The following is a 25,990-nucleotide window of genomic DNA, read 5'->3' on the forward strand; positions in this document are numbered from 1 at the left end:
GCCTGTGAAGTGACTCCCCTGCAGGTGGGGAGCCGGGGGCTCGAACCGGGATCCTTACGCCGGTCCCTGTGCTTTGCGCCACATGCGCTTAACCCACTGCGCCACCGCCCAACCCCCTGTTTTGTTTTTTTTAAATAGCCATGGGGGTTATCACTTGGGCTTAGTGCCTTCCCTGACAAATCCACTGCTCTCAGGGCTCATTTTTTCCCTCCCCCCCCTATTTTGTTAGAGAAATTTATAAGGGAGGGGAGATACAGTGACAGAGACACACCGACAACATAGCTTCACTGCCCGTATGAGGGGAGAAGGGACTTGAACCTGAGTCCTCACTCATGGCAATGTGTGTGCTCCACCAAGTGTGCCACAGCCTGGCCCCATATTTCTTCTTTTTATTGGACAGCAAAAAATGTAACACAAGATGAATGTTCCTAGGATTTGGGGAGGAGTGGGGTGGGTTCTAACTGGAGAAGTGACCACTCCCATACACATTGAATGACTAGTGCCAGGTCTTCAGCTGTAGATGCCCCCAGGCTTGGGTTCTGGGCTCCATCATCTTTCTGGAGTGTCTTCAGTACATTAGCTGAGGATGGGCAAAACTGAGTGGTTGCAGGGTAGGGGATAGATAATAACATCAGAGAGGCTGGGTGGTGGCACGTACAGTTAAGCTCCCTTAGTACAAAGTGAAGGACCTGCACAGGGAACAGGGTTCAGGTGCCCTGGCTCCCCAGCTGCAGGATGGATGTTTCACAAGTGGTGAAGCAGGTCTGCAGGTGTCTCTCTGTCTCTCTGCTTCTCTATCTCCTCCTTCTCTCTCAATTACTCTCTGTCCTATACAATAAAATGAAAAAAAAAAAAACAAAGGCTACCATGAGCTGTGGATTCATAGTGCTGGCACCGAGTCCCAGAGATAACCCTGGAAGGAAAAAGACAGATAATGACATCAGAATCTGAACAGGTCATCTGGAGAGATGAGGACAGAACAGGGTTTACAAATGACCCTTGATAGGAGAAGAATGTCCAGTGAGAGATAATGTGGACCACCAGCGGGGGGAAAGCTTCACACATGGTGAAGCAGGGCTGCAGGTGTCTCTCTGTCTCTCTCCCTCTCTATCTCTCCTCCCTTCTCAATTTCTCTCTGTCCTATCAAGAAAAGGGAAAAATGGTCACTGGGAGTGGTGGATTTGTAGTGCCAGCTCCGAGCCCCAGCAATAATGTTGGGAATAAAAATAATAAAAACTTAAGTATATATATATATATATTATTTTTTCAGCAGTTGGTGGAGAGGCTATGGGCTTTTGTTTCACTAGGACCTTTTGTGGAGTGAGTGATAGGACCCTGCAGAGTCCCTTGGTGGCCTGAATCCCACCACCAAGGACAAAGAAGAGCCTCTTCCTTTCGATTTTCACCTCACCCTCACCCTACCCCCAACAATGCTGACAGCACTTCATTCTGTTCCAGAGAAGGTATTTGGGACATAAAGTACATGCCTTGCAATGGGCTTATAGAGACTAGCCTGCTGGGTGAAGAGACTTGAACCTAGGTCCTGTTTTCATTGCAGAGTAGAAGAAATGGAAGTTCCTGTGGGGGCATGTGGACAGGCTAAGCCTGCAGAATTGGTAAGTGATGGGGCTCAGTACTCCTCTGCCAGGGTCCTTATCCTGACTTCTTACACTCTACAGCTGGACTGCAGATAGGAGGGGGACTTAGAAGCATGTGAGCATTAAATTCAGTCAGGCCGGTAGAGTGAGCAGGCCATTGGCATGCATGTACTGTGCACACAGTACCCCGTGCATATATGTAACAGTGACTTACAGAGAGATAGAGAGGGCTAGGCTTCCATCCTGCTACTCTGCCTGAGGCTCAGGAGCAGAGGAGAGGTCCTGGGCGGTGGCTCTCTACAACCCTTGGATGAATTGCTCTGGTCATTTCCCTTGCTCTCTTGGGCATGTATACATTTGAATGCTTGGGAAAGGTCCTTCCATCGCTTCTTCATTTTAAATATATATATATATATATATATATATATATATATATATATATATTATCATCTGTATTTATTTATTGGCTAGAGACCGTCAGAAATCAAGAGGGAAGGGAGATATAGAGAGGCACAGAGAGAGACACCTGCAGCACTGCTTCACCACTCGCAAAGCTTTCCCCCTCCCAGTGAGGACCAGGGGCTGGAACCTGGATCCTTGTGCATTGTGACATGTGAACTCAGCCAAGGCCTCCACTACCCGGTCCCAGTCTCTTCCTGATAGAGAGAAATCCTCTGTAGCCAGAAGACAAACTGGCTTGCCACTGTACTGCCCTGAGGGTGCTGGTCCTCCATCTGGAATGAGAAATCACACACCTTTTTATTCTTTTATTTTTTAATTTGTGATTAATAGTGGGTTGCAAGCGTGTAAGCTTAGAGTGCGTAGTTTTAAGCTATCCCCACCCCCAGCGTTCGGTGTCCTCACTCTCCTACCTCGCTAAATCTTAGAATTTAATTGCTTGAAGTTCATGAGTTTTGGTAGATTCCATGGAGTGAAAACATCAAGGAGTTATCTTTCCTCTCATTGCCTATTTCACTAAGCATAGTCACTTCCAGCTCTGCCCGTTTAGTCCCAGAGAGCAACATCTCTCTTTTAATTTTTTTTTTTTTTATTGCAGAATGGTATTCTGTGGAGTATATATCCCATCACTTCTTCAGCCAGTCCTCTGTTGCCCACACCTGACTCTTTTTTTTACATCAGGTCTAAACTTCCCAATGGTCCCCATGTCCCTAGTAGCTGTGGTGAGGTCACGTTGCAGCCGCAGGAATCCTGTGAGTGAAGCCCAACTGTGGTTGCAGCCCTATGCAGGGATTCTCCTCTCCAACTCCTCTGGACCCTGTTTAAGGGACAATGCCAACAATTTGCATTTCAGTGTGTGTGTGTGTGTGGGGGGGGTAGATTTACAGTGTTTGTGTGGAGTCCCCAGAGACCTCTGGCAGGGTCCTCTCCTAAATAACCTCACTCAGAATGTGAGTCACCTCTCAATAGACTCACATCCCCATTTAAGGCAAAGGAAAAACTGGAAGGTTTTGTTTTTTTTTCTCTCTCTCTTCAGTCTCATGGTGAAATGAGTTTCCTAGTCTTTGCAAACACATTATCTGGACTGGGTAAGTTAAGGGGTCCTAAGAAAAGGTGGCCTGAATCAGGCATTGGTCACAATAGAAAATTATAGCCTGGGGCTGGGTGGTGACCCATCTGATTCAGTACATACGTTACAATGTACAAGCACCCAGATTTGAGTCCTCAGTCCCCATGTGCAGGGGAAAAGCATTGCGAGTAGTAAAACAGGGCTGCAGTTGTCTATCTATGTCCCCCTTCCCTCTCAATTACTGCCTGTCTCTATCCAATACAAAATTAATAAGGATAAAAAATAAGAAAAGAATTATAGCTTAAGCTATAAGGAATCACTTAAATCCATGTTGGGGTCTTACTCAGAGTGTTAAGGACCATGTGACCCTATGCAAACAGATACCTTTCTGCCTTTGACACTGAAACTATTGATGGCCAAAGTAGGCTATTCCCTCTGTTGAATTTTGCAAGACCCAGGTATTAGTAATCATGTTATGGACACCGTCTGCCATATTTGTTTGCAAACAGAGACAATGGGTTTCCAGTGGTGTCCTTCCTTCCTTCTGTCTTTTGGTTAAGTGTTGCAGAGTTGGTGATTTTTGCTCTAAATAATCCCCAAGCTGCTATGCACTGAAGCAAGCGTTTCATCTTTCTCTGGACCTTTAGCTATTTGTGAGGAGTTTTTGGTTTTTGACTTTGGACTCTGGGAGGATACCTTTAGGGAAGGAAGTTGGTGTCTCTGTGTCTCGGATGCCTTTCAGCCATGGCCTTAATGTCTACTGGCACTTGGCATGGTCCCATGTGTGTCTGTGCTCTTGGCTTCCTACCTTGAGATCCTGGGAAAGCTCTCATGACTGGAAGGGGGTAGACAACGAAAAACAATCATTACAAGAAGTAAAAAAGTTAACCAAAGTATTTTATTGATACATTCTTGGACAATATCACAGAGTTGAAAGAGAATGGAAGGGGGGATTTTTAGCAAGGGGGTGTCTTTTTTTCCCACTAAATTGGCACATAAGCAGCAAGATTAACGAAAGTACTTCTTACAAACAGTAAAAAACATACATGCTTTTTTTCCCCCAAAAGTCTGTATCACACACTGGTCAGTCAGAGGGAGGGGGGAGGAGGGCGTGAACAAAACCTCCAGACATGAAAAAAAAATCCATATTCTTCTCTGCAAATCACTGAATAACTCTGAAAATTATTGCAAAAATACCCATAGACCCTAGTGAAAGGAACAGGAAAGAACACAAAAATACAGATATCAAACAGAAATCAACATGAACTGCAAAATACATTACCGGCATGCATTCCCAAGATCAAGACCTCTGTTCAGTCCCTCCAACACAACACACCCTCTTTATTCATTTGTTTATTCTTAATGCTCCCTACTCTGTAGCAAAGGTAGGTGGGCCTGCCCTTCTCAGCACAGTTTTTGGTCTTTTAAATATCATTTTTTGTCTTAACAAAAATAACGTGATCTGCCACAGGGAGGGGTGGGGGGGGGGCACTGGTCACCATGGCATAGTCGTGGCCACATGGGGTTTTCTTCAAGTCTGCTGAGAGAGACGAGGGTGTTTGACACAGGAATGGCTTTCACATTCCCAACCCCATGGACCACCTGCTGGGAGACGAGGACCCTCAGCAAACAGGGCCATCCAGAAACAGACAGGGAACCGAGGGACAACGTAGGGTAGGTGGCCAAGTGCAAACATCCTCATAAACTGTACAGAAAAATCCAAACCCTTGCAGCCCGGATGTACGTACGTAGAAAGACAGGTCAAGCTCCCCCCCCAAAAAATAATAATAACAAAGGTCACCATGTCTCCTCATGGGTCCTCAGAGCCTGCATGGGGCCAGTGTCTTGATGATCCCCTGGGAGGGAAGGTCCCTATTTGCAGCGGATTGGCAGTGACTTATGAAGCCAAGAGGAAGTAAAGATATTTCAGAAAGCAGCTGAGTAGGACACTGATCCTCTACCGTTGGTCTCCCAGCCAGGAAGCTCCTCTGGGTGGGAAGCTGGACCCAGAGAAGGGCCTAGGCCAGGTTGGGTGGCGAAATCACAAAGGCTCTTCCTGCCCCGTGGTTCCATGGAATGGGCCTGGTTAGATCACCAGGTTATTATAACTGACGTATTTCTTTTTTGCAGCAGGGCCTAGAAGGGAAAGGCAAGAGGGTCAGTTTTGTCAGGGAGGCAGATTTACAAAGGGAGAGAGACAAGGTTGGGTCTGTGAGGTCTTGGGTGCAAAGGCAAGATGGCGCCATGCACCAGCTGAGAACTCACGCATATCCCCTTGGGGCCCAAAGGAAAAGGTGTGTCCACTGGAGTCTGCTGAACCCAGCAACTGTCCAGATACCTGGGTTCTCTCTTCTGAGATGACTCTGATTTTCCTCCTTGTGGTTTTTAAGCATAGCAATGAAAAATGTTTTATTTATATATTTGATAGAGACAGAAATCAAGAGGGGAGGGAGAGCTGAAGAAGGAGAGACACCTGTAGCATGACTTCACCACTCATGAAGCTTCCCCTCCTTCAGATGAGGACCCAGGAGCTTGAGCTTGGGACTCTGCACATTGTAACACATGAATGTTGCTAGGTTCACTGCCACCCGGCCTAAGCGTAGTGAATCTATAGGTGCCGGGCTTTCTACATAGTCCAAAGCTTGAAAGGCCTCAGCCAGCCTATAGTATGTTTGTTACTGCACCACCATTCTCATGAAAGATGACCTTTGCTTGGGGAAGGTCTGCCCTGGGTTACAGAGATTAACTGAGGTTTTCTGAGATGAACTGAAGTTTACTGTGGGTGCGATCAGCCAGACTGCCTTTTCCAGTCCTGAGGCGCTCAGAACTAACAGCTCTGGGTTGACTTCCATACTGCTGTCATTGTGAGTCAAATGTTAAGGTAATTTGAAGAACTCTCCCCACTGAAGCCAGACGCTCATTCTAATCTGTCAGAAGGCTCAGTACACACGCATACACACACATGCACATGCCCAAGCACACACACAGCCTGTATTTTCTTCCCTCAAAGGTAGAGGAGATTATATTTCCATATGATGCAGTGATTATAAGACTCATCCTCCTCATTGATTCACTCATTCACTCACTCACTCACTCATTCACTCACTCACTCACTCACTCACTCACTCTTTCATGTATGCAGTGAACCTATGTTAATTGCTGTCAGATTACAGACACAGGAGGAGGGTAGGTGCAAGTGAGCCACTGAAGAGAAGCTCAAACCTCTTCCCACCCTCCTGCTAGAATCCAAAATGCCAGGAGACCAGGTATGATTTCTCTTTATGCCCTCCTTCTGAGAACCAAGGACTGCCGCCACCATGGTATGACTTGTTCTCTGCTCTTCACTTGTTAGTACATCAGCTTTGCGGAGGCACAGAATCACTCCCCCCACACTGGCTCTTACTGATGGCTTAGTTGACTTGCTATGCTTAGATCCAAACAGTCTCCACTCAACAAAAATTAGCTGCAATGATTCTTCCAAACCTCTCAGCTAGGGATTTCTAGGTATAAACCTAGGGGTAGGGGAAGCCCTGGTACTGTGCTACTGAGAGTGCTGATGGTCACATAGGCTCTGCACAAAGACTGAGGTCATTTTCTGCAGTAAAGAATCAGTATTTGCTTGTGAGGCACTCCTCTGAAGGCTCCATTCTCTAGGAAGCCAAATTGCACTTTATCAGTTCAACAAAGAGGGGAAGAAAAGTGCATGAAATCAGGGGTTTCCTACCAGTGTGTCCTGGAGCTCCACTTCCCCAGAACCCCACCCTACTAGGGAAAGAGAGAGGCAGACTGGGAGTATGGATCGCCCTGTCAACGCCCATGTTCAGCAGGGAAGCAATTACAGAAGCCAGACCTTCCACCTTCTGCATCCCACAATGACCCTGGGTCCATACTCCCAGAGGAATAAAGAATAGGAAAGCTATCAGGGGAGGGGATGGGATATACAGATCTGGTGGTGGGAATTGTGTGGAGTTGTACCCCTCCTATCCTACGGTTTTGTTAATGTCTCCTTTTTAAAATCAATCAATCAATCAATCAGGGGTCTCCTAGAACATCAGTTCTTGAGACTGGGTGTAATTCGCCCTCACTCTGTAAACACCTAGTTTTTCTTATTCTGGTGTCTTCTTCCAAACATCCATTGTTTTATTAATTTATTTTTACTTTTTGTGTGTGTGCATGTGTGTCCAGGGTTATCACTTGGGCTTGGTGCCTGAACTATGAATCCTCTGCTCTTGGAGGCTATTTTCCCCCTTTTCTTGCCCTTGTTATCATTTTGTTGTTGTTATTATTGCTGTTGCTGTTGCTGTTGTTGGATAGGACAGAGAGAAATCAAGAGAGAAGGGGGAGAGAGAGAGAGAGAGAGAGAGAGAGAGAGAGAGAAAGAGAGACAAAGATAGACACCTGTAGACCTATTTCACCACCTGTGAAGCGACCCCTCTGCAGGTGGGGAGTCAGGGGCTCGAACCGGGATCCTCGTGCTGGTCCTTGTGCTTCACGCCATGTGTGCTTAAGCCTCTGTGCTACCACCCGGCCCCCAAAAACTTCCATTGTTTCCTTCAGTGATTGTGTTAGAGCCAGAAGACTCCAGCTGGTAGTTGGCAAAGAAGAGTTTTATTTTGTCAAAAGCCTACCTACTCATTACGCCCAAGACAAAGGAGAAGGAAGAAATATATACACACAAGAAATGCAGAAGCTGGCACTCACTGACCTGAACACTTGAGGCCACCTCCACTGTGTCATCAGAAAGGAGAGCCTCTATAGAGGCACAGCTCTCCAGACAGAAAGCTTGAGATTCCTCAAGCAGGTGTTCAGGTATAAATAATAATACTGGGAGAGGCTTCACTGATGGAGTAAGTTAGAAAACAGAGGCTTGACTTGCCTTCAGTGCAAAGGTGAAGTCATGCTTTTAAAAACGAGAACCAGCAGTGATAGTGGACATCACCAGGCGACTGGCATACATTTTCTTTCTTCTTTAGGGATCTGTGAGATGCGCGTTCACATTCTGTGGGCAGGCTACTTTTACACCCAGGGAAAAAGAGGAAGAGAGAAGAGATAACAGTATTTGAGATTGCTCCCGGGCCATGGCACCTCTGAAGTGATATCCATGCTCTGACCTGGGCCAGGCGCATGGCACCGTGGGCACATCCCCGTGCGGTGTCTCTGGCCTCATGGCCTGCATCTTCCATGGCAGCCTTGGAGGCTCAGAGGAACCCCCATGCTTCAGCTGAGTTGCTGGCTGAATGCACTTGACCCTCTGGCAGGAAGAACAAGCTTCATTGAGCCCCACCTGTTCCAGGTTCTCATCAGCTCTGTCTCTTATTTGAGGCTTGGCCTTCTCCAGTCCCAGGCCCCTACTCCTCCAAGCTCTTATAAAATGTGGACAGTAACTGTTGTCCTTCACAGTGCTGATGGCGTGAATACATGTGAGGCCCAGTTTTCTCAACTAGGGATCTGTACGTACATCAATTCTTTGCTGTTATTACTACTGGCCTTGTCTCTCCTCTTCCTCCTCCTTCTTCTCCTTCTCCTCCTACTTCTTCTTCTCCTCTTTCTCCTCCTCCTTCTTCTTCTCCTTCTCCTTTCTCCTTCTTCTTCTACTTCTTCTTCTCCTTCTCCTTCTCTGTTAATGTTTCAATTTATTTTCCATTTTATTTGAAGGTTATTTTTTTTAACTTTTTTATTTTTATTTTTTCCCCTTTTGTTGCCCTTGTTTATCATCACTGTTGTTGTTGTTATTGTTGTTGTTATTACTGTCATTGTTGGATAGGACAGAGAGAAATGGAGAGAGGAGGGGAAGACAGAGAGCGGGAGAGAAAGACAGACACCTACAGACCTGCTTCACCACTTGTGAAGTGACTGCCCTGCAGGTGGGGAGCCCGGGGTTCGAACCAGGATCCTTCTGCTGGTCCTTGCACTTCTCCATGTGTGCTTGACCCAGTGCGCCACCGCCCGGCTTCTTATTTGAAGGTTAATGATTCACAGCACAGTTGTCTATGCCTGGGCTCCACTTCCCAGCTCCAGATCATGGGTGTCTGCAGCACACTCTCATGCACAAACTAGCATCCCAACTCCTCTTCCAACTCCGCCGCCCCCCCCCCCCCCACCTCCTTTGCTCTTTCCCAAGAGCCCCTTGCTTTGGTGCAGTGCCCCATCTCCCAGTCCAAGTTTCACCCTGTGTTCTCCCTCTCTGACACTGTAGTTACCTATGTGTGTAGTCGACCGGCACTCCTCCCTGGCTTCCTGACTCATCCCACTCAACACGGTGCCTTCCGGTTCTAAGCAAGGTGAGGCAAAGATTAGGATTTTAGAGTTTCTGGTCTCCTATGTGGTCTTTTGATATCTGGCCTTGGTTCACCCAGTTTTTCATATCACTCTGTCCCTTCTAGCTTCATTTTTATGATGTCTTTTCTTCTGTTGTTGCTGTTGTTGTGTTTCCACTTCTACTCTGCCTCTGATGAACTCATTTAGAGTTGGAGTTTGTTTGCTTAATGACTCCTCTCAGTAATTCTTGTAAGGCGGGGTTGCTGATGGTGAATTCCTTCAGTATTTATTTGTTTGTTTATATATTTATTTCTACCAGAGATATCTCTGGGGCTCAGTCCCAGCACTATAAATCCACTTCTCCTAGCCTTTTTTTTTTCCCCCCTTATTTTCATTAGGTAGGACAGAGAGAAATTGAGAAAGGAGTGGGAAGATAGAGAGGGACAGAGAAAAAAGAGACACCCGCAGACCTGCTTCACTGCTTGTGAATCATACTTTCTGCAGGTGACGGGGTGGGGGGGACTCATACCCTCTTCTTTGTATGTGATGACATGAACTTTCAACCAGGTGTGCTACCGCCTGGCCCTGCCTTTCAGTTCCTGTATGTTTGGGGAGGACTTAATTTCTCCTCGATACAACAAAAAAAGTTTGGTTAGTTAGAGAAGTTGTGCCTGGTAATCTTTGTCCCTTACTGTAGCGAATGCATCGTTCCGTTCTCTTTTTGCTTCTAGTGTTTGTGGTGAGAAATCTGGAGATAGTCTGGTGGCTCTGCCTTTGTCTGTTCTTCTTCAAGCAATACATGAGGCTTTTTTTTTTTCAGATAGAAAGAGGGAGACAGAGAGAAGGAGATAGGGAAGGAGTCCTGGGCATGCAAGGTCTCTCACCTGGACTGTGCACCTGCTTTGTCATGCAGTGACTCAGAGAAAGTCCTGCTGCTGTGGTGTTTGTCCTGTACTTGTCTCCTTTCTCCCTCTCTCCCTCCCTCCCTGCCTCCCTCCCTCCCTCCCTCCCGTCCTTCCTTTATTTCTTTCTATTATCTGTCATCCAGCCATCTATCTGTATTTGTCATCTATCTATCATCTCTCTACCTGTCATCTATCTACCCATCTATCATCTATCAATCTGTCATCTATCACCTCTATCATCTCTATATTGTCTATCTATCATCTAATTATCTTCTGATCTGTCTGTCTATCCAAAAAAGTCAGCCTGGAATGGCGAGGCCCCTGCACACAGCCCCTTCCGTCATCTGGAGCAGAATGGGGACCTGGATCCATGGATCCCGGATGCTGCCACCACCAGGAGGCTGTGTTAGTCTGTCATTTGCAAAGTTGATGGTCCCCCAGCGAGTGCAGATGTGTGTGTTTACACCTGGCCTCCCTCCATTCTGATTTCATCAATCGATATCTCCTGTGGGAGCCAGCCTGCCAGGCAGGTCAGCTAAACAAGCTGGAGCCATCTGGCCTGTAATTAGTCACCTTTCAATTGCATGGTCCGGGATCATGCATCCCTCCCACCCGTAAAGGTGTGGGAATTGGGGCTTCTCCCTACCACACTAGGGAAAGACAGACACGGGCTGGGGTTTTGGATCCACCTGCCAATGTCCATGTCCAGTGGAAAAGCCATTAAAGAAGCCAGAACTCCCACCCCGTAAAGAATTTTGGCCCATAATCCCAGACGGGGACATATGTTAGGGAAAGATGACCAGAGGGCTCTGAACTCCATCAGGACCCAGAGAGAGAAGAGGAATAAAGGAAAGACATTCAGAAATAATGATAGGAGTAAGTATGACTTAGAAAGGAAGAGAAGGCAGAAGCATAAAAAAATGGACAAAAATATAGATAATGGATAGAGAAATAATAGTCAACCCATATCTTGTGACCTTGGGAGAACTGCTGCAGTTTTCAGTGGAGGGAATGGGGACACAGAGCTCTGGTGGTGGAAACAGTGTAGAATTGTACCCCTGTTATCTCATCATTTATAAATCACTAATTAAAAAAAAAAAAGCAGAAGGGAGCGGGGCCTCAGAGAACATCTCAAAAGGCAGGACCCCCCTTCCACACAAGCTTGTGACTTGAGCACCCAAGTCGCCCAAGATCACTGTTCTGATGGCAGGCACTTGCTGTGAGTCTCAGAGACAGAGACAGAGAGAAAGGAGGGATACCATGGCACCAGAGCTTCTCCTGGTGCTTTGTCACTTCCATGTGGTGTCAGGGTTGAACCCTGGGCTATGTGCATGACAAGCCAGGACCAGCCATTCATTTCCATAGGTGTCTCCACCCCTGCTCCCTAGTGCTAAGCTGGTCATTCTGTCTCTCTCTCTCTCTCTCTCTCTGACCTCCCCTAAATGCCACCTTCTCAGCTCATCACAAGAAGAATCAACAGAGGAAGAGGTCAGGCAGTGGCGCACCTGGATAAGTGCACACCACACATTACAGTGCACAAGGACTCAGGTTCGAGTCCCTGGTCCCCACCTGCAGGGGGAAAGCTTCACAAGTGGTGAAACACAGCTGTAGGTCTCTCTCTCTCTCTCTCTCTCTGCTTTTCTGCCACCAGGATCTCCACTGCTTGCACATTAATCCACTCCTCCTGAGATCCTTGTGGTTATTTTTTTTTCTTTCCATTTTTTAATTGGATATGACAGAGAGAAACTGAGGGGGGGATGGAAAGGGAGAGAGACAGAGAGATAGCTGCAGGCTCACTTTACCACCTGTGAAGCATCACCACCTCAGGTGGGGAGCCAAGGGCTCCAACCTGGGCCCTTGCACCTGGCACCATGTGCACCATCGCCTGCCCCCCATCTTCTATTTCTCTCTCCCTATTTCTGCCTTCCTTTGAATGTCTATGTCTCTAGATAATTAAGAACTAATGAATAAATACATTTCAAAAGTAGAATGATGGTCTACAGAGGAGGGAAACCTGGAGTTAGTTAGGTCTTGGAGTCTGTTAGGAACTGGATTATTTGAAACTCTCTCACAGAGAGTCTGCTTCATTCTGGTCACTTAAGCACTTCTGGGAAACGCCCTTTCTCCTCTCCACTTTCATTCTCCCCATTGGCAAGAGAGAGAGGCTCAGAGAGGTTGAGATTAACTTCCAAGGTCATACAGTACAGAGCCAGGCCACGTGACTTCCAAGTCCATGTATGAGCCACCATGAAGCCTTTTGCCTTCTTTCTTTTTCTTTTTTCTTCTTCTTTCTTTCTTTTTTTTTTTTTTTTGGTTTGTCTTCATGTTTCAGAAGCAGGGGATAGAAAGGAAGAGACAGAGAGACGCTTGCAGCCCTGCTTCCCTGCTCATGAAATTCCCTTCCTGTAGACTGGGCTAAGGGCTTGAACCTTGGTTCTCAAGCATGGAGCATGGTAATATAGACACTCTACCAGGTGCCCCACTGGCCAATTCCTGTTGTCCATTTTATTTCAGATCAAACTTTTGAAAATACTGTTATTCATTCTTTGGTATGATTTCAAAACAGAGACTCTGCCTGAGCCTGTACCATTCAGTCATTCAGTCATTCACTCATACTTAAGGAGAGCCGGAATGAGTCGGACATCAACCCTTTGAAAGAAAGAGGGAAAATGGAGTAGGAATGCTCAGGAAATCTCACCCCTCCAGGGAAGCAACGTGGTGGCAGAATCTCTCAGTGACATGTTTCTAGAATTAACAAGGGGCAGAAAAATGTGGCTTCAGCCTCTTCATGATCTCACCTGTGCAAAACAAAGCATTAAATTGCATTCGCTTGAGCCTGCTTCACTGAGTAAACAGTGATTTTTTTTTTTTTTTCAAATAAGAATTTCCACTAGCAGGAAGGAAACACAGAGAGGTCATCGGGTAACCCGGGGAGATTCAATAAGCCTCAGTGCCCATTTTTCTCTCTTGCTCACAGCCTAATCAGCGTGCTTCTGGACTCCTGTGAGTCCTTTCTAAGCGACTGTTTAGAAGTCTTGAAAACATAACCCTGACATCAATTTCTGTAACACATCAATATGGAACCTACCATATCCATTTCTATTTTTTTTAAATTTATTTTCCCTTTTGTTGCCCTTGTTTTTTATTGTTATTGTAGTTATTATTATTGTTGTTGTTGATTTCATTGTTGGATAAAACAGAAATGGAGAGAGGAGGGGAAGACAGAGAGGGGGAGAGAAAGATAGACACCTGCAGACCTGCTTCACTGCTTGTGAAGTGACTCCCCTGTAGGTGGGGAGCCGGGACTTGAACCGGGATCCTTACGCTGGTCCTTGCATTTTGTGCCACATGCGCTTAACCTGCTGCGCTACTGCCCGACTCCCTCATATCCATTTCTGTAACAGAACCAGCCACAAACATGGGATCAATCTGTGGGCAGCACCTTTAAGGAGACAGGAGGAGGAGTGCAGATGAACCCTGTCTCTACCCAAGCTGGGCAGTGGTCATTCACTTTCTGTGATTGTTGTTGTTTATTTTAATGAGAAAGAGAGAGAGAGGACACAAAAGGTGCACATTGTGAAGGATTTGGGGTAAGGGAACCACACCTGGCTGAAAGAAAGCTGACCCAGGTGTGATGTGTGTAAGGTTTAAGAGGAAAGAGTTATTTTATTTTATTTTATTTTATTTATCGCCACTAGGATGATCACTGTGACTCGGTGCCAGCACTAGGAATTCATCACTCCAGTGGTTATTTATTTATTTTTTCATTCTATATTTTATTGTATAGGACAGAGAGAAATTGAGGAGCGATGGGTAGATAGAGAGGAGGAAAGACAGACACCTGCAAACCTGCTTCAACAATTGTAAAGCTTCCCCCTACTCCTGCAGGAGGGGAGTGTGGGCTTGAACCCAGGTTTTTGCCATTGGTACTTCACCTTGTTCAGTGTGTACACTTAACCAGGTGCACCACTGCCCGGCCCCCTAGAGGAGAGAGCTTTAACAATGAGAGGTCTTTGGGGAAGCCTTCCAGGGCCCTTGGTGAATCTATTCTCTGTTTTTCTCTTCACTCTGACTTCACTTCTGTAAATATCTTCCTCATAACCCAGCAAGGGGAGATTGGGAACGGCATACCTTCAGGAGTGCTAACCTGTAATTCTTTCCAGAGGCAACAAAAGGAAGCCCCCGGGGAGGGAGCAGGGAAGAGTTCCCCATGAGCTTTTCACCCCTCAGCTGAGTGACCACCAGTCCTTGCTAAGCGGTGCTCTGTGGTTCCTTCCCCTTCATTGCTTCTTGTTTGTCAGAGACAGCTGGAAGCCTGGTGTGGAAATCTATCTCTGGGATCCCAAGGACCATGTTCTCTCTCGGCCACAAGTTGTGTGATGGATTCTTTGATGAAGTTTTTTTCTGGAGGAAAATGGCTCCCAGAATTCGGGCTTGCTTCTTGAGACCTCTGTCTGCCATTCTGGACTTTTTTTTTTTTTTTTTCTCTTACCTCCAGGGTTGTGGCTGGGCCTTGGTAGCTGTACTACAAATCCACTGATCCTGGTGGCCATTTTTGATAGGACAGAAACTGAGAGGGGAGGGGGATATATATATATATATATATATATATATATATATATATATATATATATAGAGAGAGAGAGAGAGAGAGAGAGAGAGAGAGAGAGAGAGACACCTGCACGCCTGCTTTGCTGTTTGTGAAGCGACCCCCTTGCAGATGGTGAGCCGCTGGGGCCTCAAACCAGAATCCTTGTGCAAGTCCTTGCACTTTGTACTGTGTGCGCTTAGACAAGTGTGCCACCGCATGACCACCTGGACATTTCTGTTGTATCTGTATTCCAAAACCTTTGGCAGTTTATAGCTGTTTTCCAAGAGAAATCACACACAGGAACAGGACATGAGCTGTTCTGCCTGGGACCACCAGGTGGCGCCGCTTCAGCACCCTTTGGACAGAAGCAGGTGCCCTGGGAGACCTGTGCGCTTGGTCCCTTGGGGTGCTCTATTCACAGCAAGTATTTGTTGAGTTTCCAGCTGTGGGGCTAGACCCCTGTGAGAGCCTCAGACTCCCCTTCTACATCACCCAGAACGGGCGGTGTATCGCCTGCCTTGCAGAGAATCCCAGGCTCAAGGCGGAAGCTTCTAGAAGGTAATTAGCAAGACGGCCACGTTCTAGAGGGACCAGATGTTATTTTCCTCTCCCCAAGAGCCTAGAGCCAGAAGGTCCAAAGAAAACTGGGCCAGAAATTGAGCCCTGGCTACTCCTAGTCTGTAAGAACCCTGCCACTCCCTAAGCTGTCCTGATAACCAGCAGATAAAAGGAGTCTACAGTTTACACCTCTGTTGTAACATCTGGGGTGGTGCTGATGGCCCAGCTAAAAATACAGTAGCCTGGCATTGCCAGGGGGAATGCTGACCGGGGCAGCCCCTGTGGAGAGTATGGACAGTCTATATGGAAGTATCTATGACCCAGAAATCCCTCTCTTAGGCATTTATCCAGCGGACACTCAAACACTAGTTCAAAGGGACGCACGCAGCCTTGTGTTCACAGCTGCAATATTCACAACAGCTAAAGTCTAAAAGCAGCCTAGATGCCCACAAACAGATGAGTGGCTAAAGAAGTTGTGGGATGTAGACTCCATGGATACTACTGTTCAGTCAAGAAAATACGCTATCATGTCCTTTGAGACAAAATGGATGGAACTAGAGGTGATGACGCTTAGAAAAATGAGAGATGGAAGACAACTACCAAATGGTTTCACACAGATGAGGAATCTATGAACTTGCTAAAATAAAAAGAAAATTCAAACAAAACAGAAGGAGGTAAGCTTCTGTTGGGAGGTGGGGAGTGGGGATTTGGACCTTTGGTGCTGAGTGTGGTGTCTGACTATACATTGCAATCTTACAATCTTGTAACAAACTATGAATAACAAGTAAAAATTATTAAGAACTCTAATAGCTTGGTGAAAATGTATATGGGTCCAACCTCTGTGGAGAACAGTCTGGAGAACTCTCAGAAGGCTAGAAGTGGACCTAGCCTATGATCCTGCAATTCCTCTCCTGGGGATCAATCCTTGGGAAACAGACAGAACCTTCCATAAAGATCTGTGTACACCTGTCTTTATAGCAGCACCATTTGTGATAGCCAAAACCTGGAAGCAACCCAGGTGTCCAACAACAGATGAGTGGCTGAGCAAGTTGTGGTCTAGATACACAGCGGAATACTACTCAGCTATTAAAAAATGGTGAATTCACCTTCTTCACCTCATCTTGGATGGAGCTTGAAGGAATCCTGCAAAGTGAGAGGAGCCAGAAAGAGAAGGATGAAGATGGGATGATCTCACTCATGGAAAGAAGCTGAGAAATAAGAACAGAAAGGGGAACATTAAGCAGAACTTGGGCTGGGTTTAATGTGTTGCCTCAAAGTAAAGGACTCTGGGGTCGGAGGTGAGGGGCTTTCAGGTCCTGATGCCTAATGGGGGGGGGGGCTAGGTGAGAGTGTTCTGCAGAAAACTGAGCAATGTTACACATGTACCAACAACTGCGTTTACTATAGACCATTAATTCCCCCCAATAAAAATAAATTAACAAAAGAACAACCAGAGGTAGTGCTAAATGGCCCAACTAAAATTACAGTCTCCTTTTTCTCTGCTGTGTGTGCTGAGGGCACAAATACAGTTCCCTTCCAGAGTTTGTTGGGCCCCTGGATGCCATCACCATATGTCACCCCGGGTACCCAGAGACAGCCTCTCTTCTCTGGAGTCCAGGGTCTGATTCTTTTTTTTTTTTTTTTTTTTGCTTCTAGAGTTATTGCTGGGCCTCGGTGCCTTCACTATGAATCCACTGCTTCTGGAGGACACTTTTTTCCCTTTTGTTATCCTGGTTGTTTTATCTTTGTTGTGGTTGTTATTATTATTAATGCTATTGATGTCATTGCTGTTGGGTAGGACAGAGAGAAATCAAGAGAGGAGAGGAAGACAGAGAGGAAGAAAGACCTGCTTCACCACCAGTGAAGCAGCCCCCCTCCAGGTTGGGAACTAGGGGCTCGAACCAGGAACCTTATGCAGGTCCTTGCACTTAACCCGGTTCATTAGTGCCCCCCCCCCACCCCACAGGGATCTTTGATCTCTCTCGTTTAATCATACTCAACAAAGCTACTAGCCCTTTAGAGAAAATGCTCTTTCTTTGCTGTAGTCCCTCAACACGAATAGTACCCAATCAGTCTCGTGCCCACAAGGAATGGCGACAAGACCTTGGGGCACCAGGCCTCTGAGGGCCTTGGGGTGCTTGGTTGGGAACAGATCCTGGCCCCCTCAGTGCGCCCTCATCAGCCCCCAGCAGTGGCTGCTTCACAGCTTCAGCCAATTACAACATGGCTCTTCTTAAAAACCCCTCTCTGGGGAAGGCAGGGTCAGAAGCCACCCCAGCAGCTGAAGCAATTTATCTACATTCAGAGTTGCTTAAACACTTCAGCTCCCAGAGAGTTCAGACAAAGGACGTGCCACGTTTTGCTGACTCTCTCAGGTAGAGTTGGCCAAATGCCCTTCCAAGATGCACTCTTCCCTTTGCAAGGAATGCTTTGTAAAGCAAACAATCGGGGACTGTAGGATTGACGGTGACACAAAGCAAAGGAATAAGACATAGGGAGAAATGCTCCACTTCTCTTATTATGACAGAAATGACAATTAAAACGACACCGAGATTTCACATCACACCTATGAGAATGACTTCTATCAGCAAAGTAGACGTGACAGGTGCTGGCGAGGCTGTGGGGAAAAGGGTCTCTGCTCACTGCTGCTGCGATGCAGACTGGGGCCGCCCCTGTGGAGACTGTGCGGACAGTCCTTCAACAGACAGGCATGGAGTCACTTCAGGACCCACAAGCCCACTCGGAGGCTTTATCCGGCGGACACTCAGACACTAATTAGAAGGGACACACGCAGCCCCGTGCTCCGGAGACTGGAAACAGCCTAGATGCCTGTCAGCAGATGACTGGCTGAAGAAGTTACGGGATATATTATTCTGCAGTCAAAAAAAAAAATGAGATTGTGTCCTTTGAGACAAAATGGATGGAACTGGAGGTGATGCTACTTAGTGAGAAAAGAGATGAAAGACAACTACTATATGTTTCACTCATATGTGGAATCTAGAGAGCTGATCCACAGTAATACGTAAAAAAAAAAAAAAGAAAGAAAAACTAAAGGGGCCAGGCAGTGGTGCACCCGGTTAAGTACACACACTACAGCGTGCAAGGACCCAGGTTCAAGCCCCTGGTTCCCACCTGCAGGGAGGAAAGCTTCATGAGTGGTGAAGCCGGGCTGCAGTGTCTCTCTGTCTTTCTCCCTCTCCCCTCTCAATTTCTCTCTGTCTATATCCAATAATAAATAAGTAAATAAATAGGTCTAATTAAAAAAAAAGAACTTGAAAAAAAAGAAAAGAAAAACTGAAAGCAAGTAAACTGTTTATGACTTTGGGAGAATTCTAATTCTGGTGGTTCTCTTAGGGAGACAGGAAGGAAGGTAGGGACATAGAACTTTGCTGGTGGGTGTGGTGTGGGACTAGACTCCATCTCCTTACAATCTTGAAAAGTCACTATAGGGGCCGGGTGGTGGCGCACCTGGTTGAATGCACATGTTACAGTGCGCAAGGACCCAGGTTCAAGCCCCCTGACCCCCACCTGCAGAGGGAACCCTTCACGAGTGATGAAGCAGGACTGCAGGTGTCTCTCTGTCTTTCTCCATATCTCCCCATTCCCCTCAATTTCTGGCTGTCTCTATCTAATAAAAATAAAGATAATAAAACATTTAAAATAAGATAAAAAAGGCTCAGCCACATACTACTGGCTCTTTCCCTTAAAAAAAAAGCAATAAAAGTCACTATTAATAGTGAGTAAAATAGGACATAAAATAAAAACTAAGAAATGATGGATTCTGCACCTTAGAATAGTAACTGATGCCGTGAGCTAAGGCTGGCGATTAGGGCATGGCTAGCGACTGAGGATGAGGCACATCCGGTGGGATGTGATTCCAGCAGGAAGGTCCTCGGGACACTAAGGAGAAGGGCTTCCTACCTGCCAGCCAGGCGTGAGCCTAATGAATCATCTTCCCAGCAGAGGGGTCACAGAGCACCAGTGTGCTGAAAATCAGACCGCCTCTAACTTGCAGGTGCTTGGGGCTGTGAGGGTATTTACAGGTTGTCACTGGCCAAGGGGGCTGCCAAGTGGTGCAGCTCAGAACTTGCATACATGCGGTTCTGCGTCCCACCCCCAGCGCTGCAAATGCCAGACTGATGCTCTCATGTGTGTTATAGCTGCCTGCCTGCCTATCTCTATCTCTCCTTCTTTATCTCTCTCCTCTCCTTCTCTGTCTCCATCCCTCTCTTTGTCTTTTCTTTTTTGTTAAATTTTTATTCTCTTTTGTTGCCCTTGTTTTATTGTTGTAACTATTATTGTTGTTGTTGTTGTTGATTTCATTGTTGGATAGGACAGAGAGAAATGGAAAGAGGAGGAGAAGACAGAGGGGGGAGAGAAAGACAGACACCTGCAGACCTGCTTCACTGCCTGTGAAGTGACTCCCCTGCAGGTGGGGAGCCGGGGGCTCAAACTGGGATCCTTACGCCGGTCCTTGCTTCATGCCACGTGCGCCCGACTCCCTCTCTTTGTCTTTTCACCTTCTCCTTCCTTCTCTTTCTCTGTCTCATCAGATACATAAACAATTTTTTAATCAAGTTCTAGGGGGCCAGGCTGTGGTGCACCTGGTTAAGGGCACACATTACCATGGGCAAGGTTCTACCTGGTTAGGTTTGAGTCCCTACTCCCCATCTGCATGGTGGTGGATGGAGGGTGGTGGGGGGGGTTCAGGTCCTGGTGTCTGATGTTGGTAGAGGACCTAGGCTGGGGGTGAGGGTGCTTTACAGGAAACTGAGACATTTTACACAGGCACCAACAACTGTATCTACTGTAAATTATTAATTCTCCCAATTCAAAGATAATTAAAATATAAAATCAAAATTAGTATTGGCTTGTGTGGTGCAGGTGGGCTTCTCCTTCTCAGGGAAGAGGTGGGTTCAAGGCGGCGCCAGGGACAGAGCCCTGGGAGCTGCACATGGCCGGAGCTATCTTGATGACTTCGTTCCTATAACCCTGTGCCCTCTGCGTGACTTAATCTGAGAGCTTTGTGGACGAGGAAGCCTAATCTTTTCTCTGAGCTGGGGATTATTTCTCCTGTCTGACAATTGAGAAACTGCTGCAGTGTGCACTCAGAGGAGACAGTGACAGTTCCAGTGCTGGGCACTATTCCTGTTTCCTACGGTGTGTATATGGTGGGGCGGGGGCGCTCAAAGGAGACGGCCTGGAGGTGGAACTGTGTTCCCCAGAGAACACAGAGACTGAGAAGCAAATCCCTCACTGCCCTTATATACAGAACCCTTCTCTCAGGGTCCCAGCAACTCACTGGCCCACCAAGTCTCCCTCTGGGTCTCTGAGGGGATTTAAAAGAAAAAAAAAAAAGGGGACTGCATGACAGAGGACTGTGTACCAGGGGCTGATGGGACCAGCATAGCAGCTGCTCTCACAGGGTGCCCAAGGGCCTATGTTTACCTGGTGCTCTGCTCCCAGGACCTCAGAGCCACACATGCAGCTTCTCTGAGGCAAACTTAAAAGATGGCCCAGTAAGGGAGTCGGGTGGTGGCACAGCAGGTTAAGCGTATGTGGTGCAAAGTGCAAGGACCGGCTTAAAGATCCCAGTTTGATCCCCTGGCTCCCCACCTGCAGGGGAGTCACTTCACAGGTGGTGAAGCAGGTCTGTAGGTGTCTACCTTTCTCTCCTCCTCCTCTGCCTTCCCCTCCTCTCTCCATTTCTCTCTGTCCTATCCAACAACGATGACATCAATAACAATAATAATAACTACAACAATAAAAAAACAAGGACAACAAAAGGGAATAAATATTTTAAAATAAAAAATATTATATGTATATGTATATATATATATATATATATATATATATATATATATCTTTAAAAAATGACCCAGTACACACCCCCAGGGGGTGGATTAACCTGCTAACGCCCATGTCCAGTAGAGAAGCAACTACAGAAGCCAGAACTCCCACCTTGTGCACCCCAATAAGAAATTTGATCCTTACTCCCAGATGGGGAGAAATGTGAGAGGAAGGTGACCAGAGGGCTCTGCTCTCCAGTGGATCTGGGGCCAGAAACTTTGTCACCAGGGATCTTGTTTTTTATACCATCACTGAAAGACAGTGGAATCTGGAAAACACCAGAGGACATCAGGCACTGTTTCTCTTTCTGTAAGAGAGAAGAGGGAAGAAAAAGGAGGAGAAGGAAAAGAAAAGGCACACTTGGAAGGAGTGATAGGTGTAGGGGTGACTTAGGAAGTGAAGTGAACAAAACTAGAAAAAAGAAGATACAGATATGGGGATAGAGAGAAAGATAAGAAGAGAGAGAGAGACAGTGTGAACCCACAGCTGTGACCTTGTGAGAACTATGGTAGTTTCCACTGGAGGGGGGTGGGACACACAGAACTCTGGTGGTGAACGTGATGTGGAATTATACCCTTATTACATAATGATTTTATAAATCACCTTTAAGTCACTAATAAAAATTGTTTTGGGGGGTGGGAAGTGGTACACCAGGATAAGTGCACATAATACTAAGTGCAAGGACCCAGGAAGGATCCAGGTTCAAGCCCCATGGTTCCCCACCTGCTTCACAAGCGGCAATAACCCTGGAGGTGAAAGAGAGGAGAGAAGAGAGGAGAGGAGAGGAGAGGAGAGGAGAGGAGGGGAGGGGAGGGGAGGGGAGGGGAGGGGAGGGGAGGGGAGGGGAGGGGAGGGGAGGGGAGGGGAGGGGAGGGGAGGGGAGGGGAGGGGAGGGGAGGGGAGAGGAGAGGAGAGGAGAGGAGAGGAGAGGAGAGGAGAGGAGAGGAGAGGAGAGGAGAGGAGAGGAGAGAGAAAATAGCTGGGATGGAAAATGACCTGTCAGCTTGTGGTTCCCTCAGGCAGAACAGTTTGTTTGGAGCTGAGCTTTTGTCCATTGTACATCCTTGAGGGGATACAGAGCCCAGGACAACCTGGAAGGGCAGAAGCCAGGGCCCCAAGCTCTGAGAGCTCAGCGCTGAGGCAGAACGTGCTCTGGGCACCGGTGTCTGGGCTGCAGCCTGTCGTGGACAAATGGGCTTCTGGAGGAAGGAAAGCAACAGTGGTCGAGGTCACAGCAGACTCCCAAGGGTGCACGGGGCACCTACCGCACACTGCAGGGCCTTCAAACATGCTGTCTCTGTACTTGGAGCCTTGTACCACTTTCTGAATCCTTCCTTCCTTCCTTCCTTCCTTCCTTCCTTCCTTCCTTCCTTCCTTCCTTCCTTCCTTCCTTTCCTTCCTTCCTTCCTTCCTTCCTTCCTTCCTTCCTTCCTTCCTTCCTTCTCCTTCTTCCGTCCTTTCTTTCTTTCTCTCTCTCTCTCTCTCTCTCTCTCTCTCTCTCTCTTTCTCTTCCTTCCTTTCTTTTTCTTTTGTTTTCTTCAGAGTTATGTCTGGGGCTAGGTGTCTGCACAACAAAACCACCTCTCTCAGTGGCTACCTTTCCTTTCTTTCTTTTTTTTTTTCTTCCCCTTTCTTTATCTGATAGGACAGAGAATAGTTGAAGAAAGAGGGGGAGAGAGAGTGGAAATGACAGAGAGATGCCTTCAGCCCTGCTCCACATCTCGTGAAGCCTTCCCCTGCAGGTGGGGGAGCGGGGCCTCAAACCAGAGTCCTGGGGTAATGTCTGTGCTTATCCAGATGTGCTACCACCTGGCCCTCCATCTTGCTGAATCTTTCTATTTTTGTAATTAAAAAAATGATTTATTAGATTGAGACAGAGAAATTGAGAGGAAAGGAGAAGATAGGAAAGTAAGAGACACTTGAAGCACTGTTTATACTACTTGTCAAACATTTCCCCTGCAGGTGGGAGCCAGGGGCTTGAACCTGGGTCCTTGCTCATTATAACATATGAGCTCGGTCAGGTACATCACCATCCAACCCTCCTGATCCTCCTTGCCAAGTCCAATGAACTGAGGTCATCAGGGTGTGATGGCCACCAGAACCCCCAGACACTCCATCCCAACTAAGCTTGTCCTAGGGAGCCCCCTCTTCTGCTCCTGTGAAGCAAAGTCTCTGCCATCTCTCCAGTTGTCTCAACTTCTGCTTCCCGGATTTGCCACCTTCCACACATCTCTTTGAGCTCCTTTCCCTTTGCCCAGTCCAGCCTGTCACCTCTGACTTAGCCTTTCAGACCTGAATTCTTTGTCACCACCACCAAGAAGCCTTTCCTGACTCCCCCAGTCAAAATTAGGCCTTTGCTGCTCTCTGGCCCCCAGAGAATTCTTTGTTTTCCATTCAGTTTCACCACTCTAACACTCTTTCTTTTTCTTACTATCTCTACACTTACTTTCTTGACTGATTTCAAGAAATCACTGATTTCAAAATCCACTTAAAAAAGCAAAAAAAAAAAAAATATGTTTGAGATAATACTATACACAAAGTTTCCATTTTCAAATCCAAACAGGAGCAATAGAATGCATTGCTATAACTGAAAACAAAAGGATGCTTTGTTGGATTAAGGGTTAACCAGAGATTTAGCGAAGCAACTAAAATGGCAGAAGAAAGATTCACTGATTTCTTTAAGTCCCCTGAAGACTGAAATTGACCAAGACACAATCTCTCAATTTTATACACACCCTAATTCTGCACTTTCTGAACATGCAAGTCAGTCAGAAACTTGCTTTGCAGAGTGTGGGCAGAAGGTAAATCAAACCCCTCAGAGACCAAGAACAGTGGAGAGAAGGGGAGACCAGGGACAGGCAAGATAGGTCTCAGAAGCCCCTTGTGATGGTTCCACACTGGAGACAGAACTCTTACAGCATGGAGGGACAGAAGGACAGCGGGGACTAGCTATAGCAGCAAGCAAAGCAAGAATCAGATTGCTTCCTGGGAAGGTTCTGGGTGCATTTGACTGATGTTTCTTTGGAAATTTCTGGTCATCATGGCCCCACCACCTGCTGGTGTCTTTCAAATGATATTTTCAGCCTCCCTGTCTTCAATTAAAAAGAAAAATAAAGAGATAGCATTTTACAAGGATGCCAAGTTAACACGCTGATCATAATTACTCTGCCACCAATTACACCTTATGTCAGATGTCAGTCTCCATGGAAACAGCTAGATATCACTGGATGGTAAATATATACCATAGTAGTCGGGGAGAGGAGGCTGCCCCCTCGCTTTCCCTGTGGCGTCTCCTAAGATCATTGACTCACTCACAGCACACAAGGACAGTCCGTGTGACTCAGAATTTGGACAGTTTAAAATGCTGAAATAGAGAGGACTTTGCCTTTTGCAGCGACCTCCAACATGCATTTTTTTTTTCCCTCCTGGTCATGGCAAGTTATATGATGCTGAATCTAGCAAGGAAGACTAGATGAATTGCTGAAAAGAGCTTTCTGTCTTAAAGGGAAAAAAGGCTCCTTCTGAGTCAGGTACATTGACTGTTTCTTGGAAGAAAATGATCATCTTTCTACAAACCTGGACTGTTATAATACAATATCAACTTGAATTCCACTTCTGTTGTCACTTGTATAAATTGTCAGTTTTTAAAGTCATTGGAATATTAGGTAGTAAAGAATTTGACCTGGTCCTTAAAGAGGTCTGGACTTTTGTTCTTGGCCCTTGGGATGTAATAGTGTTTTCCTAGGAGCCTTGAGCTAGCCAGACTATAATAACATAGCTTTGGGTGGGACCTCTTTCTCATGGATGTCAGCTGACTTGAAATCAATCATTTATTCAAACAATCATGCAGAAATAAAGGAACTCCAGTGGAAACTCTGGAATGGAGCCCCCTTAGCCAGAAGTACTTGTGTGTGCTGTAGATACCAAGTGACATCCTGACCCCAGGAGAGAAGACAATGAAATTCCATGCTTGGTCCTTCGCCTTGACTCTCTGGTATACCTGCACCCTCTCCCTACATTATACTGGTCTCTGCACCTCACAGCCTGCAGCCCTTTTGGAGGGCACATTTTCAATGACTGCTTTCTCTGAACGTGCTGCTGACTTGAAATCTTCACACACCAGTTCAATGGAAGACTGATAAAGATCTCTTCATCAAGATCGCAAGTGAACTGAGTCTATGCATCCCCTTCTACTTCAAAGTCCATAGACACGAGCAAGAATCAAATCGACTATGTTTGAGCGATGCTGTTCTGTAAAGATGGAAGGCAAGCTGTGCTTGCATCAGAGATGTCAGCCTATGCAGAGAGGTACTGATGTCCAAGCCAGTGGGTTATCTGAAGGATAAAGAGGTGTAGACGAATGCTAGCTTATCACCAGCTTGTTGCTTTTAGCTCTAATATAATGCCAATTTCCTGTCACTACTCTGTTTATTAACTGCTACCTTTATGACCCAAGTCAACTTCCTCACTTGTACTCATGCAATACCTCCCACATGCTGAGAAGTTGTGGTCTATATACATTCTTCTTCTAGCGTTTGCCCTTCTTCCATAGCCAGTCAACAGCGTCAGGTTGAGCCTGATGTAAAGTTTCGAGACCTCCTTTGAATCTGGAGAGGTGGCAGTCATTGACTATGTGGGTCATAGTCTGTCTGTAGCCGCAGGGGAAGTTCGGGTCGTCTCTGGCTCCCCAGCAATGGAACAC

General features: G+C 46.6%; 1 protein-coding gene across 1 annotated transcript in view; it reads right to left on the reverse strand.

Moving 5' to 3' along the window:
• Positions 1-5,174: 5,174 nt before the first annotated feature.
• GRM7 (glutamate metabotropic receptor 7) overlaps positions 5,175-25,990 on the reverse strand; it is an 872,294-nt gene continuing 851,478 nt past the window's right edge. Inside the window, exon 6 of the mRNA XM_060180785.1 lies at positions 5,175-5,262. The gene's annotated coding sequence lies outside the window, so the exon portion shown is untranslated. The remainder of the gene's footprint in view (positions 5,263-25,990) is intronic.

The sequence above is a fragment of the Erinaceus europaeus genome, chromosome 21, assembly GCF_950295315.1.
Source record: "Erinaceus europaeus chromosome 21, mEriEur2.1, whole genome shotgun sequence".
Taxonomy (NCBI): Eukaryota; Metazoa; Chordata; class Mammalia; order Eulipotyphla; family Erinaceidae; genus Erinaceus; species Erinaceus europaeus.